General features: G+C 49.7%; 1 pseudogene; it reads left to right on the forward strand.

Annotated features, from left to right (window-relative positions):
- Window positions 1-12,933: 12,933 nt before the first annotated feature.
- LOC149328359 (uncharacterized) lies at window positions 12,934-13,772 on the forward strand (annotated as a pseudogene).
- Window positions 13,773-14,016: the final 244 nt, after the last annotated feature.

Genomic DNA, 14,016 nt, shown 5'->3' on the forward strand with positions numbered 1-14,016 from the left:
TGGTGTGGCGGAGTGGTTGGCGCGCCCGGCTTGCACTCCGGAGGCCCTGGTTCGATTCCTCAACTCAAACCATTTCCTACTCGCTTTTGTTTATCAACGCCTCTGGGATTTTTCGCTCACTGCCAACGCCACCGATCACGGGACCGGCTCTACGGCGACACAGGGCCCTTAACGCTATGGTGTTAAAACATTGAAAAGAGAGTGTCCGGTCACACACAGCCACAACTCCCGGCGGGCGTCGTTATAAAAGTTCAAACGAGCATTTCGTTTTATATCACCTCAGCTATCGCTCGACTTCTGGTTCCGCAGCGTTAAACCTCTGTAAGCTTTGGCGCGCCACCTACACTACTATAGCTGGGATGCATTTCGCCATGAGCGTCTGAATGACCTCGAAACAACCCTGAAATAAATCATCGTTAGTGTTGCTATGCGCATATACCTAACCATGTGTCGTCCACTGAGTGGATCACCTTTGACCTTCAATTGTGACCTTGCCATTTCACCTTTGGGCTTGAACTTTGAACGAAAGTTTGGATTTCTTCCAGCCTGGCATCCTAACAGGGAGACTAAGCAGTGGGGGCCACAATTGACTTGGTGTATCGAAGAGAAACTCTCACGTCTTATTACTGTACGTCTTATTACTCCATTTGGTCAATCAATGAAATCGAGTGAGGGCTGTGAAGTGGTGGGGGAATTAAGAAATGATTAGAGTTGTGCCAAAGTTAAACGATGTTTAATCATGCTTACGCAGCTTTCGCTATATGAAACTTGGTTGGGCAGAGTTGAACCGCTGCCGAACGTTCTTTTAGCGGATTCTTCGCTCATGACCACCGTCACTTTTTATCAGCGAGAAGGGACCCTTAACTCTCTCGCGTTCAGTTTGGCCGAGTCGTGGAACGGCATGCCCACACTGTACACACACGCCGCCGCGTTGGCTCAGTGGTTACGGGACGCGGCTACTAACCCAAAAAATGCGAGTTCGATCCGGGCTGCAGCGGCTGAATTCGATGGAGGTGAAATTCTAGAGGTACGTGCACTGGTTTTGTTTATTAGGGTTTAACCTCCCAAAGCGACTCAGGCTACAAGGGAGGCCGTAGTGAAGGGCTCCGGAAATTTCGAGAGAGAGAGAAAGAAAAAACTTTATTGCAAACGGAATTCGTAGCACGCCCCAGGGTCACCGCACGACTCCACTGCACTCAAGTGTTTATGTTCCTGAGGTCCATTACACTGGCAGCACGGCCGGTGGCGATAGTCTGCACGGCCGGGTCCTCCGAGCGCAGCAGGGTCTCCCAGTCCTCCCAGGTCTTGAGGTTCTCTAAGTCCCGCGGGGAAGGGTCCGCTGGGAAGAGGGAAAGGATGTGGAGGGAAGAAGCGAAGGGTTCGGGGCGTAGGGCACATGCGGGAGTGGGAAAGGATGGATGATAGTGGGCTAGGTTAAGAGGTGAGGGGAGAGTGTGTGTCTGTAGTCTGCGCCAAAGTGTTGCGTGTTTGTTATCTTGGCAGGGATGGGGCGGGGGGTAGAGCTGGCGTGAGGCTCTGTATGCCTGGGTCAGCTCACTGAATGTGTGCATGCGCTCCTTCGTGAATCCCCGATCGGAGGCCACGTGAACCCGGTTTAAAGAACCTCAGGTTAAAAGTTTGGCAGCCTTGTTTCCGGGATTCCCGGAGTGCGCAGGCACCCATATCAGCTCCACACGACGGGGCGGTGGTGCATCGGGCGAGTCCAGTATACCATCGATCATTTGAAATCAGGAAGTTGTGCTCTTTCAACGAGATGGCAACGGAAGGAGTGCTGATACAATTCGCACTCCGTTTCATGATCTCAGATGCCTCAATAATCTCTCGTGTAAGCTTATCCTTGTGTTTGGAAACTACTTGGCTGTTTTTGAATTCTGGGTAACATGAACAGTCACGACAGTGAATACCTATGTGGCGGGCGACGTTCTTAACATTGTTGGCATGCTCTTTAAGTCTTTCATTTAGACACCGGCCAGTTTGGCCGATGTATGAACCACCACACGTCAACGGGACTGAATACAGCACGTTGTCTTGGCATGGCACAATACTTTGTATTCAGTCCCGTTGACGTGTGGTGGTTTATACATCGGCCAAACTGGCCGGTGTCTAAATGAAAGACTTAAAGAGCATGCAAACAATGTTAAGAACGCTGCCCGCCACATAGGTATTCACTGCCGCGACTGTTCATGTTACCCAGAATTCAGATACAGCCAAGTAGTTACCAAACACAAGGATAAGCTTACCCGAGAGATTATTGAGGCATCTGAGATCATGAAGCGGGATGCGAATTGTATCAGCACTCCTTCCGTTGCCATCTCGTTGAAAGAGCACAACTTCCTGATTTCAAATGATCGATGTACACGCGATACAGCTGCATGCAAATAGTGACTGGGATTGATACTTTCTGCTGTTCTCTGTTTCTTTGTTTTTTCTAAGGTGCAAAAGAGTATATATATGCTGTTAGCATCCGGAATAAACATTTGCTTTCAGTTCAGCGCTGTGTTCGTCCCTTTCTCCCCTTTGGCCCTGTGCCGTAGCGCTGTTTCACTAGATATATCAGCCGTGCGGTCAGTGAGGAATGCTTGAATGTAGGCATACGTGCGTGCACCCACATTCTGTGGGGATAGAGCAGTCATGATTGCCTGATGTTCAATGCGATGAAAAGCTTTGGAAAGATCCAAAGCTAAGACTGCCTTGGTGTGACCTGGAAGAAGCGGGTCGAAAATGTCGTGTGTGAGTTGGAGCATGGCGTCCTGGGCGGATAGATGGGGGCGAAATCCCGCCATGCTATGCGGTTAAAGATTGTTGTCCGCCATGTGTCTTGCGAGTCTCGCTAACACAACATGCTCGAGGAGCTTCCCGATGCGTGAGGTTAGCGAAATCTGCCGAAGGTTTTGAAGTGTAAGTGGTTTGTTGGGTTTAGGTATGAATATTATCTTTGCGTGGCGCCATGACAGCGGGAGGCTACCCTCCTTCCAACACTGGTTGAAGTATTTCGTAATCTGGGTGATCGATCGGTCATCCACCAGGTCTGCACCAGGTACGGAGTTGGCGCGGAGAATCAGGAGGGCTGCTCTGACTTCCGTTTTTCTGATGTCGGTGTCGAGTGTGGGATTTGCTTGTCCTGTGTAGTGGGGTAGAGGTGTGGGGGCGCCTGGAGAGGTGTACATGGTTTGAAGTGTGTCTAGGAGGGTGTCGGGATCGTGAATGTGTTCGTGTGTTAGGCGTGTCACGTGATGTTTTCTTGCTGATTTGGTGTGTGTGGGGTCAATGAGGTATCGGAAGAGTGGCCATGCGCGTTTGATGGACAGGTTTCCTGCGATTCCATCACATATCTGTCCCCAGTTGGATCGGCAGAGCTCCTCAGAGTGCTGTTGGATTTGTGCCTGCAGCGCGGCCAGCCGCTTTTTAAGCGTTCTGTTCAGTTTGTTGCCTTTCCATCGTACCAGGATGCTGTGATAAGCCACCCAGAGGTGGGCTAGGCGTGCGTCAATGGTAGGTGTTTCGGTTGTAGTTTCAATGTGTCGCGTGTTGTGGTGAATGTCATGTTTGAGTGACTGCACCCATGAGTGGATATCTGCGATGGGTGTGTCTGGGAGTGCGGTGCGTGCAGCGCGAAAGGCATTCCAGTTAATGAGTTTGTGTGTTGTATTTGAGTGACGTGGTGGTTTGTACGGGAGAGTGATTTGTATAATGTAATGATCACTGCCGAGTGTATGTTGTGTTCTGTTCCATGTAACGCCGCGGATGCAGCGGCTCAGCGTCATGTCCGGACTGGTGTCCATGCTGACACTTTTGCCAATCCGCGTAGCATCTGAAACGTGTTGTGCACAGTGAGTTGGAGGTTCTGCAGGCGCAGCCAGAGCCTGCGACCTCGATGTGTTGTGGTTGTGTATCCCCAGTCAGTATGCTGACTGTTACCCAGGGATGAGTAGGGGATGTTTTCCTGCTAGATGGTGTAGCTTTCGCAGAAGCGCGGGACGAAAGAGTGACACACTCTTTCGTCTCGTGTCCCGTTCTTGTTGCGCTGTGAACGAAATCATGAATACTTATCATCTCGACCAAATTTCCGCCTTGCTAAACGTCGCGAACGCCAATGAACACAGTGAACGCCGACGGCCTATGGCTTCAGCGCCGCGTTTGTCGCACATGGTTGTCAATGCCAACGCATGCAGCGCGCACCTTTCACTACCGCCACGTATCTTAAAGCTCGACGGAGGGAAGCTATGTGCCTTTTCTTGCTTTTCGAACTCCGGCTCCATCGATTTCGCAGCTTGAAGTACGACTATGATGTCCAATGGTAGTTGCAACGAAACACTGCAGGCACACGCTGCCGCGGTAGCTCGGTGTAACGTGATGGCACACGAATTCTGACCCGAAAGATCTTTGTTCGACATGGTTCGATCCCGGCCGCGGCGGCCCGATTTGGATGGAGGCGGACAACCAGAGGCAGCCGCAATTTCCGCAACCTTTCGCTACGGCGTCCATCATAGCCTCTCTTTGCGACGTTAAAGATCATTAAACGTAAAAACATAAATGCGGCATTTTTAGCACAAGTTGGGGCGCACTCCTATCGCAATTCATGTCCGAGTATCCCTCTCCAGTCCCTCAATTCCATGTTGGAGAACCTGCTTAGGCACACCTGGTCAACTTGCATTTGCTGCCCCCTGGAATAAAGAACTTCCGTTCTGCGAATCCTCGCTTCTTAATCACATTATATTCACGAGATTGTGTTGAGCTGTTATTCTGAATTGTATGTCCGTTACATAAAACATCAAACCCGATGAGGAACCGGTGAGAATTGTCAAGAAAGCGATGATCGGGGCCCACTTACACAAAACTCGTTTAGTTTCGAACCTTCGGGCTCTATCGAATCTGATTCTATCTTAACCTTCCCTAGCCGGTAAGCGCTTGTACGAAAGGAACTGGACTGGAACAGGACAGGACAGTACTGTGATGTGCATTTTATTTCTTCTTCTTTTGGGGTTTTTACTGCTCAGTTTTTATCTTTAAACTTTTGTTCCTTCTTTGTAACATTTACTTCTTTTTCATTTATCTTGAATTGGCGTTAAGCCTGGGAAAGCTTTGGTGGTCCGGGCACCCTCTCTTTCTTTTATGTTTTTATGCGTTGCATATTGCAATCACTCAGTTCAGCCCTTGGGTAGGATGTCTAGAAGGCGAGGTGTGAAAACCGGTCAGGAAAAGCTGGCCCTTTCCGCGTGACTGCCGCGTGGCGGCGCTGTTGTCAGCGGCGCTGCCAGCGCGCGCAGCGCGTCTGCCAGCTCGAGTAGGGAGAAGGCTGTAGCGGTAACGCGCCTTATTGAATTTTCGAAGTTTTGGCAAGCGCCACAGTTCGTCGGACATTATAAAGCTGAAGCGACGCTGCTGTTGACATAAAAGCGCGTAGAAACACAACAGTATCTTTGGGCATCTGCGCGAACTTTGCGCGAGTTTTCTGCGAGCCGAAGGCACGTATTTTATGAATCTCTGCTAAAGGCAGTGAATTTTCGTGCTTGTTATCTAGGGCGGAATGTGTTCTGCACAACTCTATAAGCATTTTTTTTGCTCCTGAATGAACGCGATGGTTAACGCCAGGATTACTGGATTTTTTTGGACGTTACCTTTTGCGACGGTGTTATCACGTTCGAAAGCGGTTGAGTCTGTTTCTACCTTCCAAAGCAGCACTGAACCATCACAAACACGGTGTTTATAGGTTTCAGAGCCATTTAAACCACTTTTGCTCGAAAATTCGCTGCCTGTGTTCTGGGGGGCGTCATGCAGCCTACGTGAACGAAATTAAGCGCATTACCCGTACAGCTACATGATCGTGTGTTGCAACCACGATTCGCGCATTTTGATTATAACAGTATCCAGTAAACACATCCAGTATGTTCCTGGACAAGCAAGCTTTATTGGCAACCAGCAGATCAGTTTTGCTGCTTGGGTCACATAGGACAAGGCTTTGTTATTTTTCATTTTTTTTTCATTAATTTCTTGTTTGAGGCCCTTCAAAAGAAAGTGAATCTGGTGAGGCAGAAAAACCTGACTTAGTATTTTGTGAGCTCAGAATAGTGCTCCACACAGCCAATTTGTGGCACGTGCTCACCTTGTGAAATATGCTCACAGCAAAAATTAGAATGCAGATTGGTTCTGCGGAATTGGTGGGTTAGTCTGCTTTCAAGAGTATGAATCAAATCGTATAGTGAGGTCGATGGGTTCAGAAGCCCACCCAACGCCCACTCTTTACAGACGTCAGCTCAATTCTCTTGCAGCGGGGCTTGTGGCGCGCGCCCACTTCGAGAACTTATCCGGGCAAGACGGCCTACGGAAAGGAGAGACTTTCTGAACATGATCGCGCTCAGGAACAGAACACCACCTCTGAATTTTTTTCTTTGACGTAGGCGGCATTTCTGCCAGCACGCAGCAAGGGTATTAATCAAGCAGCACACGCTGGAGATCGCACCCAAACACACTATGACGACGGGTCAAACCACGCGGTGACAACCTTCACATTGCCGCCTCCCTCCGGAATGCTGACGGCGCCCTAGGGTGCCTCGATGCCAGCGCCGCCGTTCAGGGTGGAGACAACATCGCGGGCGCCGCCATATTGAATCACATGGGATCAGCTGTAACGGCGCCACTCTAATACCTGTGCTACACGGGCACTTTCGAATGACATCCTAGTCGAATGACATTCGAGAATTGGAATGACATTCGGACTCGACGGACTCCCGCGGTGCTACACGACACTTTCCAAACGCATTCCAAAGCCTCAGCTCGTTTTCAGTGTACAACGACGACGACGGCGGCGGTCCCACTAGTCCGACAACGGCACTATATATCACGCTTAACAGCAGCATGTCATTATAGTGAAATATCTAGTTTACTATAATATCATTGTAATGGGACAGATTTGTCGGGCCAACGACACCGACGAATCCGATCGGCGGACGGTCAGCCTTGTCGGCGGCTGAGCGAAAGCACGATGATGAGGCGGCCGTGTGAATGTGTTCGCGCTTCTAAATGAGCGATACGAACGGCTACATTTCACATGTGCACACCTGAACGCTCACCTGCGATAAGCGCTTGAAAAATTCATTTCAGTCGACAACGGCTCCCTTCCCTTCCGCGACGACTAGGCCTAGCGAGTCCGCCGGTTTGGATCTGTGATTGCGGTGGTTGTAAAGAGCGAATCACAAGCTTTGGCGAATGCAAATGGTCACCGAGTGTAGTTTTGGCAAAAGCGACCTGAAATCAACTATTGCTTACATCGCAGGGCACGTATACGATGAACGGCAAACGCCGATGTGACCCAGACTGCCGAGTCGGGCTTTACGGCCAGCAGCAGTCGTCGCCGTCGCTAGCTTGTGGATAACAAGTTAGGCCGTTCCAGTTAAAGCGAATGGTCGCCAAACATACTTCTGCATGAAGTAGTTTGAAATAAAGTACTGGTCACGTCGGAGGAAGCCGGGACAAGAATCGAGAAGCGCCGGTCCTGCTCGATGTCAACAACCCGGCTGTCGTGTTTCTCAAGCGTGCGATCGCATCATCGCTTCCCACACATTGTCGCACTGCGTAAACAAGCACGGGCACAACTGGTAAAAAAGAAAACAGGTTGTTTAATAGAACTAAAACACAGATTACGTTTTATGTCATGAAAAGAGCTCTAGCTGTTCGTGCGCAGCAATGTAAACAACAGTATGAGTACAGTCGTCCTCATCGGCGCACTCCTGTGGAAATTTCATGCCGACGCGGTTAATGTTCGTTGGTGTAATATTATCTTCAAGCATTCCCTCAGACCGAGCACGAGCTATTTCCTAAACAAACAGCAGAATAAAGCGAGCAGCGGGTATCGAAATGAGCAGCCACAGAGCCGAAAGCAGTCGCTCGGCTGTGGGCGGGGCGAAGCGACGCAGCGGCGACGGCTATTGGTCGGTTCGGGCTTGAAGGCATTCCAAAATCTGGAATGTCTCCGCGTAGCTCCGTCGACTCGAATGCCATCTGAACCGAATACCGCTGAAAAACTTCGTGTAGCAGCGTTGGCTTGGCATTCGAGTCGGATGACATTCGGTTGGAAGGCATTCGAAACGCCCGTGTAGCAGGGGTATTACTCTCGGCGGGCGTGAGAGTGCTTTTGACTAGAACAGTCTTTTTCATCAACATCGCACTGCGTACCTTTTAATTCATAATAGCCATTTTAACATCCGAGGGTCGAAGGCGTAATTGCATGACTTAATTTTACAGCCCCAGGTGGTCGAGGTTGAACATTTACTGTTCTGTCTGTTGGCTTGAAAAACGCGCTGATATTTTAAAGATCTGTTGCCGGGCAGGTGCGGCTGCTCCATGCGGACAGAATAAATTGCTGCCTCTGTTTTTTCCACGATATTTTGGATTTTAATTCGCACGTTCTGTTAACGCCCGCGTGCCGTCAGCCGCCCGAGCACTGCGGCTGGTTTCGCTATCGTCGCGCGGGCTGTTACCGTTCCTTTTGCTCGCAAAAACTGGTGTCTGTCTTCTTTCTAATCTTTCAAAGGGTAACTACGAGTTACTCGCCCGTTTATTGCTCACAAGGGCGCAATTACATATGCTTAAGGGGTGGTCGCTGGTATATACAAATGATGCCGCCGTATACCGACGTTGCCACTGCTCCTGCGTTTTCTTTCTCGAGGTCAAAGAAAACGAATCACCCCTCGTTGGTGATAGCATAAAGGATTACTGGAAGTTTCTCACTCATTTCATTTTTATGAGGGGTGCACAACCACCGAATGTTCTTGCGTGCGCTCGCACGCACACTTCGCTTGCGCCAAGCACGTACGCACCGGTTGCTCTCCCGCGATTCCTCAGTTTGTGAAACACAATTTTACGCATATTTTTTCATATTTTTTTTATCAAGCCAATCGGTATTCATTAATAAACCATGCAAGTAAACCTGTTCAAAAAAGGGCGGATTTTAGTCATTAAAAAACTGCAGTAATTCTGAAAATTTTAAATCGAAATCGAATTAATCGACATTGAAAAGTCACGCTTTTCGGAAAAAATCGACCATAGAGGGTTTTGTTAAAAAAAACGCGGTTTTAACGTTGGCTATCAGTGTATTACCTATTCTGTCTACAAAATTGTGTGCAGATGGATTAGGCTGTTAGAAAAGCAACTCCTACCTAAAAGTTGATCTTTACTACTGATGAAGACAAATATGTAACATAGCTTTTCAGCCTACCCTCTTACAGAGGGTACAGAGAACAAAACAAAAGACAATGCAAATTATTCATTTAATGCCAACTGTAATTGCAGGAAAAACACGAACTAACTACAGTATAAGTAAGCAAGACATTGGGACAGAAAAGTGGGGCATGTACCGGGGGGTGCAACTTTAAAGGAAAACATAAAAGTAAAGCATGAAAAAAGGTTCAAACCACAAAATAAGTTAACAAGACCTAGGGGAAAAATGTTCTTGTGCCCAGTGTGGTGTAACCTTCGCCGTAAACATGAAAACAAAGTATGAAAAAAAAAGATGCAAACCACGAAATAGCAGAACGAGACAGAGTGATAAAAAGCACAGTGAGGTGTAACATTTAAAGCAATGTACTCTAGGGCTGATCCCGCTTTACTTGAGCTTCCCATTTTTTCCTTCGCTCGGAGTCTCGGGGGAAGCGAAAACAGCGTAGACCTTTACGCGTTGACCCGGCGCACATTAGAACACAACAACCCGTCATGCTGCCTCGGTGGACTTGAGAAGCTCCTCAATCATGCGGTAGAGCACTGTCAAACAAATAAAGCCCCCAGCGATCGTCCGCAGCCACTGGGTCTCGAAAAACGGAAGCTCAGCTGCTTGCACTAAGCAACGGCGACCGGCCCGACCGACCGGTGTGATTCAACATGGCGCCGCAGGGAGAGAGAGGCGGCGTTGGAGCGGTCAAAGGATGTCACCACCCTGAACGGCGGCGCTGGCATCGAGACACCCTACTGCGCCCCAGACCGCAGCGCTCGGTTTGGCCCTGGCGGTAGTAACGCGCAGGGGGCCACCCCTCTCTATGGGCAGCGCGCCGCGTTCTTCACACCTCCCCTGCGCGGCCGGGCAGCCACCATTCACCTTTAGCGCAACCACGTGACGTGACGTCACGACAGCCGGAGGAAAAGCTGAGCCCCAAGTCGCGCGGTCGCGCGCGGCCGCAGCCACCACCTGACTTCCGCTCCTCCCGCTAGGGGCGCTGAGAAAATCGAGTGCCTCAAGCAATACCTCGACCTCACAGAAAAAAAAGACCGCGCAATATGCAACGCATTCTGGGCTTAACCAAGCTAAGCCTGGGCATCTTTTTTTTTGCCTTTTCTGAGAGGACCAATAAAAGGGTAGAAGGGTACCGCATCTGGGACAGTTTTGTGCGTGGGGCAATATGCACACATAAGCAGAGCGTTGGCCCGACAGCCTTGCAGCAGCCTCGGTTTTACCAGAGAGCCTGCCAGACGCTGAGGTCCCTCACCGCAGCACTGCCAGAGGTAGAGTTATTATTGCGAAAGCAATACTACTTGCACTTTCCAGGGTGACCACCATCGTGCCGCGGCGGTGACCACCATTGATATTCATTTCACCTTGATTGCATTAGTTGGATTACACTGGATTACATTAGATTGGATTGGACTGGATTGGACTGGACTAGATTGGATTGGATTGGAGTAGATTAGATTAGATTAGAATACATTAGATTAGAGTAGATTACATTGGATTGGATTGGATTGGATAGGAGTGGATTGGATTGGATTGCATTGCAGTGCATTGGTTTGGATTGGATTGGATAACCGATGCATCACCACAAGTCTAACCACAAGCACCACCACCAGCTACACTACCAGCTGTACCATGGCGTAGGTACGGATATTGCTTTCGCAATTACCGGGCTTAACCAAGCCAAGCCACATCGAATTTTTTTCAACTCCCGCCTCTCGGATGTGCGAGCTCCTGGCCATCAAAGAAGCCCCACAGGACAAATTGGCGATAAGCAGAGAGGTGCGATGGCGGGACCTGAAGTCTTCATCTCTTCCCGCAGACGTGCGAGACTTCGGCTGGCTGCGGGGCTGGCGGGCCCTGCCTACGGCAGATCGCACGGCGGCTTTTGAAAAGTATTTGAAAAGTATTTATTTGAAGTGTTTCTTACACTTCAGGAAGGAGGCCAAAAGGCGTGGTGCCTGACGAGGGCCTTCCTCCCTGGGGGTAAGCAGACTGCATTCGGCAAATACACAAAATATACAAATACAATAAATGTAGCGGTCGCCATTACACTTGCTGGCATGTTAAAAGAAAAAAAAACAAAGGAAAAACTGTACAACAATGTTAAGATATCTTCAAAGTCGTTAAGATGCGTGCTGTTGGGTTACAGGGAATTATAAAAAGGGGAAAAATATATATACAATCATGTTAACTGTTATCAATTTACAATATGTCACAGGATGTACCGGTTAGTCATGTAGTCAACAGTGCAATCACTTTCCTCTTGTATATTTTTTGGGTTCTGCATCTTGGGGCGTGGTACCCTCCTCCCGATTTCCACAGTGCGGACTTGTAGAACCCTTGCCACACGCGATCTTTGAGTGTTCGGTAGCTAGGAAATTTTGGGTCCTTATGTCGCGAATGTTCGGGGCGACCCTTGGCCCCTATTCAAGGTTCCGTGACCCTTTTGTGCGTATGCTTCTTTGTGTCGGGGCGTTCGTACTGTGGCACCAGAGAGGTAGGTGCAGCGGCTCTACAAGGACGGCCGCAGAGGGCCATGTACTCCCTGTTGCGGCGGGTGCGTGCGCCCATGTTCGCCCAGGCGTGCGTGGACCTCATGTCGCTGGAGGAGCATCAATTCCTTCGGCGCTGGTCTACCCGCTTCATCGTCGTAAGGCAGGGGCCGTGTTACGGTGCGGCCCCTGCCATATTAAGTGTGGCGCGCGTGTGTGGCGCGCGTTGTTCGTGAGTGGGATTTTGTGCGTGGGTTTTTGTGCGCGGTTTTCAACCCGGTGTGCTTCCCTCGCGTATGGACGCCCTAGAACTTTCTTGGACACTTTTTGTTTTTGGACACTTACGTTCCCTTTGAGTGTGTGTGCATAGGGCGACATCAGTTGCCGCAATGTATCTTTGTTTTTGTAGAGGGACGGATGTCCCTTTTTGATCGAGAGTCCAAATAAACTTCTCTTAAAGCTCGATGTCTTCGCTGCCTACTGTTAATGCACGCATCCATATGGCTTCGGAACGGGGTGCAGTGGTGGAAACCTATAAGATATGTAAGATTTGTAAGGTTTTTTGTAAGATATAAGAATTTTCATATAAGATTATTCTTGGGTCTGGACCTTCCCTGGGGAAGGTCCAGACTTCATCGAGGAGTTCTGCCGAGATCTCGTCCCAGTACGCATGACTAATTACCCCACGTACGCACCCGTAAGGGGGAGATATGTACACTGCAAGCGCGTAGGTGCTGTCTTGAAAATTGAGTTTCGTGATACGGACATCACTGATTGCGCCTTCTTAGTTGAGCATACTTGCAGTGCACGTGTTGTTAGCTGAATGGATGGGGAGTTGGACCTTGTCTGGTTCTTAGAGCTCTTGGGCTGCTTGGAGAAGGGCGGACTGCCCCCTTCCTTGATCTTAAAGTTTCAGAAAAGGAAAAGATAAAAGGAATTATCAGGCGGTGCACGAAACAAGCTCTAGGATTGCCCATCCGTACATCCACTCACCGCCTCCTACAGCCATGCATGCATAATACCCTGGAAGAAATTACGGAAGCAGTGAGAACGTCCCAAATCGAACGCTTAGCCGGGACCACAACCGGCAGGGCCATTCTAGAAAAACGCAATCTGAGCCGAAATAACAGAACAACAGCCAAAGTTGTTAAGCTCGGAGAAATTCGGGACAATATTGTTGTACCCCTATTACCCAGAAATATGCATCCTATTTATCACTCTGTGCGCCGGGCCAAACGGGCAGAGGCGCTACACAAACGCTTCCGCTCCTACAAAGACGAGGACGTGGTCTACGCGGACGCCGCTGAGTATGGTAAGAACACGATGACCGTCGCGGTCGTCAATAATAAATAACTCCTCAAAATAAGTGGCTCCATACTCTCGGGTAACCCAGAGACTGCAGAGGAAGCTGCCATAGCACTGGTTTGTGTAGGCACAAAAGCGAGGTACATCATCAGTGACTCCAAAGTTGCCGTTCTAAATTTCAGCTAGGGCCGGGTCTCCCCTGTAACGAATACAATTCTAAGCCGTCATGTCATAGACAGGAAAATTACATTAGGCTGGACAACAGCACATGCGTCCCTGCCTGGTAATGAGACGGCCCACGAGTTCGCCCTAGGCTTTTCCTTCCGGGCGGACCCGAGTGAGGTGGTCTTTACAGACAGAGATCGCATGGTGACCTGCAGAGAAGTTACACAGCACTATCGTTTGCAACGAGCTAGACTTCCTCCAGCCGATAGATCCTTGTCCAGTTACCAAGCCATCAACAGGCGCCGGTTACAAACTTACACCTTTCCAAACCCGGCCCTCTGGAGTCTTATGTACCCAGGACAATTTTCAAATGCGCAAACTGCGAACTTAGGACCACCTTGGACCACATACTATGGGAATGTCTTCATGGCCCCCGGGAGGGATGAGGTATAAACACAAAAGATCAATGGGAGACCTTACGTCTGAGCTCCGACCCGGCGACTCAGTTACAACTTGTCCGACTGGCCGAAGCCGCCGCCGAGAGTCGAGACCTTTCGGCCGTCGTCTAGGCGGGTAGTCCTCTGGCTACCCTCTGTCTGTTGGACATTAAAAGTTTTTCTATCCTATCCTATTCTATCCTATCCTATCAGCCTTCTCCCAGTCACAACAACAGGAATGCCCAGCGATTTGTCCAACGGGCAAGGCCTCGCGCCGAATGGGCGGTGGCGTTCCGTGCACTCTGTCGCGTTCCACTCTTACAGGCGAAGCTTACGCGTCCGCCAGTTTTTTTTAGAGCGCAGCTCTTTGGCGTCC

This window comes from Amblyomma mixtum, chromosome 9 (assembly GCF_055824585.1).
Source record: "Amblyomma mixtum isolate Tamu chromosome 9, ASM5582458v1, whole genome shotgun sequence".
Classification (NCBI taxonomy): Eukaryota; Metazoa; Arthropoda; class Arachnida; order Ixodida; family Ixodidae; genus Amblyomma; species Amblyomma mixtum.